The following is a 3,718-nucleotide window of genomic DNA, read 5'->3' on the forward strand; positions in this document are numbered from 1 at the left end:
GGAGACGGTTTGGTCTCTGCCTCGTCAACTAACCAAGTTAAAGACGCTCCGTAAACTAGTCCACAGGCGCCGCACAACAGGAAACGTGTAGATTCAAGACAAATATTGACCTCTTTCTGTGCGACTCAGGCTGAAGACATGAATCATTAGTTTGGGGCTCCACCAAACAGGACGATGTGAGGAGCTTATACTTCCTGCTCAGTTTTAATCTGTTATTCTGGCTTTGCTGCTTCTGACGAGAACGACTGTGATTCTTTTTGTCATCAATCTCATTTTACTTCCTGCTAAATACTTTACACATAAAAGCAAGTTCAGCAAAATCAAACCTTTATTCTCCATCTTCATTAAAGAATTGAATATGTACAATCATCTCATGTCTTCTAATAATCCAAAAGCCATGAAAACTATACATTTATTAATTTAATATCTTGTAATTCTATCGAGATGATTTTCTTGTCACTATGTATAAAATCCCCCTGGCATATTTATTTTATTTATTTATTTTCTTTACTTTTCTTCTTATGTTTGTGTACAATGTCAATGTTTCAAATTTGCTTTAAAAAAAAAGGTTTGTATAGTTTTGCTTTAGTAAACGGTTCACTGCCACTGCAGCAATGCATTCTGGGTAGAGGATAATACCCTCAGACATTGTTTCATGTTTGTCTGGTTCTGTCAGTTTATAGATGTCTAACTACTTAAATAATTCATAACAGTTTATAACCAAAACTTTGACTCAGAGGAAAATGGCAAAGTAAATTAGTGCTCTAGAATTTATCTGGAAAAACTAAATTGGGGGAAGCTAAGTGCGCTAAAGATTGCTAAGGTTAGCAGAAATGCTAAAGCGGAAAGCCTTCTGGGTCAAAGTGCTGGTCAAAGAGCAACAGCGTCCCAATGAGCTGCCCATCTCTAAACAACCTTAGCGCCTCACCACTGCATCCATTAACTGGACAGTTTGGAGGAGAAACACTGAAAACATCTGAAAAAGTATTTTTACCGTCTGCATGGATTCACCAGAGCTTAAAATCTTTAAACTTCCTCTGGAATTGGACACATTTTCAGTGAAAGCATCCGGAGCTGCGTGTGTTTTCAGTCACTGCATTAAACTCCCCTCAGAAGCTGATGGCGGTTTTGTTCCTGTGGTTGTTCCGATGCCGCCCGCGCGGCGCGGCGGTTCGTTGCTGCGGATTAGCCGTGAAGGCGGCGCGCCGCGCCGCGGCTGGCAGCTTCCTGCTCACCTACACACTCGCTGCCATCCGCCTCAACGCCGCTCGGCTAATGAGATAAAGGCTGTTTCAAAACATGCAGATGAAAAAGAAGCGGGGATTATCTGCAGCAGAACAGGACGGATCAGGTGGGAGCTGCTCTGGTTGGTCAGGATGATGATCGTCAGCCAATCAGAGCGTCTCTGTGTGGGACGACTTTATCCTCATATTTAATCTGTTTGCTCTTCTTTCCTTTAATCCATTTAGATCAGAGTAAGCAGAGTTTAGACGCCATGCGAAACATCATGAGTTTCTGCACAGGGACTGAGACCAGAAGGTCGAAGGTCTCCTCTGGCTCTATGGCCGTTCTGAGCATGTGCAGCACTGAAGCGATCTAGACTTGACTCTGCTCAGCTTCCAGTAGCCAGACGGCTAACAGGAAGCACACACCTCCAAATTGCACCCATCCCGGCTGTGCTGGTTGCTAAGCAACTGAGGAAAGGGGCGGGGTTTCCAGGCTGCTTTTTAAATCCCAAACACTAATCGTAATTATATCAACAAAGTCAGCAACATTTTCAATTCAAAACGTTTTGTGCTGCTAAATTCATGAATAATCTTCAGATTCTTCAACCATCAGCAAAGAGTTTCAGGAAGCCCTGAAACATGGAGCTCCTGTAGAAATGTGGACATTAGCGCTAGCTGCTACATGTTAGCATCAAGATGCTATTTCGGGTTAGTCTAACTCCTGTTAGCACAGCTTGAAGACAAGAGTCTTTTCCAGCGTCCAATCAGATCGATTAGAAGCAGAAATGAACCCAGACAAGAAGCTTCATGGCTGCTGTTAGCGATGTAGCTTTAGCATCTCTGGTTCCAACAATGAGAACGCACCGCTAACCTCAGAGCCACGAAACGTCGCCTCAGCAAAACCAGCTGGAGGAAACGATTCTCCAGAGACGTGTGTGTGTGTACGGTTCAGAACCGTCTCACATCAGTGATGATGAAAGAAGCTGCTGATGCAGCACAGATAGCAGGTTTAACAGAGGACTTACACACACACACACGCCTGCAGACCTGGTTGTGTGTGTTCTCCCAGCAGCGTCTCTGTGTGAGTGAGGAAGAGGAGCAACTGTTATGTTTAATCTGATGTTCATTTCTGCTCTTTAACCTCCTCTGTGCAGCAAATGATCAGAAACTGATTAGTGCGGCTGACTAAAGCAGCTGAGAGTCTGGGTTGTTCTGATGAATGAAGGTTTCTAACACGGCACCGCCTCAGGACTTCCTGCAGTCGACATGTTTAGCTTTTAGCTCTCAGTTCATGTTTTGGCCAACTGAACATTTAGAAATAAAAATCATCAAACTTTCAGAAATCGACTCATGAAGTGAAGCTTTTTGAGGTTTTATTCTCATTTATGTCAGTTTTTAAATGTTCAGCTGATAGTTTAGTAATGGAGCGAAGCTCACTGACCTGCAATCGGCGGCAACTGTTTGGGGTCAGATGGCTTCATAAAACCAGAGAAACGTTTCATTGTTCAGTCTGTCTGAGAAATGTTGCTCTGCAGAAACTGTAAAACTTTTTCTGCTCCAGCCTGCTTCATGTTTGACAGACAGGAAGCCACGCCCCTCCGGCTCTCTCTAAGCCACGCCCCCTGTAGCATCATGAGCCAGTCTTTGGCCACGCCCCTTTAAGCCACGCCCCCTGTTGTTCTGTAATCCCAGCCTCCTCTCTCCGTGTTGCCTGGAGGTGAAAAGTTTAATCTCTGTTTCACCGCTGCAGCTCTGACATCATCAGGAAGTTTTTTTGCTTTATCCTGGGGGAAGTTTGAGGAGGAATTAATAATCTGTAGTCCTGCATCAGGTTATCGCTTTGGCTGTCCTGACGCAGTGCATGCTGGGTAAAACCTGCATCTGCTTTCAGGCGATGGGACGCTCAGGGTCTGGGATGTGAAGGCCGCTGCGTGCCGATTGGCTGTTCCTGCTCACAAAGCTGAGATCCTGAGCTGTGATTGGTGCAAATACGACCAGGTGGGTCAGGCACGACTAATCGATCACATAACTCTGTTTGATCACTGATCAGAGTTTAACTTGGTTTCATTTTCACCTGAAATTAACAGCAAAATTAGAATAAAAATAATTGTTTTAACTCGGATTATTTTAATCTGTTTGCAGAATCTGGTGGCTACAGGATCAGTGGACTGCAGCGTGTGTGTGTGGGACCTGAGGAACGTCACACAGCCTGTCAGTCAGCTGCTGGGACACAGCTACGCCATCCGCAGGGTCAAGGTACACAAACACACACACACACACACACACACAGGCTAATGTGTGTGTCCCTATTTGGGCCATTAAAGTGGGAGTTTTGATGCTGTCAGGACCAACAGACTGTTTCTCACTTTGAGGCAGCTGGATGGAGAGGGACAGATGTGTGTGTGTGTGTGTGTGTGGGTGAGCCGGTGTGTGTGTGTGTGAGGCGGTGTGGGGGGGGGGGGGGGTGTGTGTGTGTGTGGGCGTGTGGGTGT

General features: G+C 45.4%; 1 long non-coding RNA gene across 1 annotated transcript in view; it reads left to right on the plus strand.

Annotated features, from left to right (window-relative positions):
- The first annotated feature begins 1,980 nt into the window (after nucleotides 1-1,980).
- The window catches only part of LOC106943215 (uncharacterized), a 6,565-nt gene continuing 4,827 nt past the window's right edge, over nucleotides 1,981-3,718 (plus strand). The window contains exons 1-2 of the long non-coding RNA XR_001423854.1: nucleotides 1,981-3,224; nucleotides 3,369-3,482. This is a non-coding gene — a long non-coding RNA (uncharacterized LOC106943215). The remainder of the gene's footprint in view (nucleotides 3,225-3,368; nucleotides 3,483-3,718) is intronic.

Source organism: Poecilia latipinna, unplaced genomic scaffold (genome assembly GCF_001443285.1).
Source record: "Poecilia latipinna isolate Pla-1442-1.1 unplaced genomic scaffold, P_latipinna-1.0 Scaffold4996, whole genome shotgun sequence".
NCBI lineage: Eukaryota > Metazoa > Chordata > Actinopteri > Cyprinodontiformes > Poeciliidae > Poecilia > Poecilia latipinna.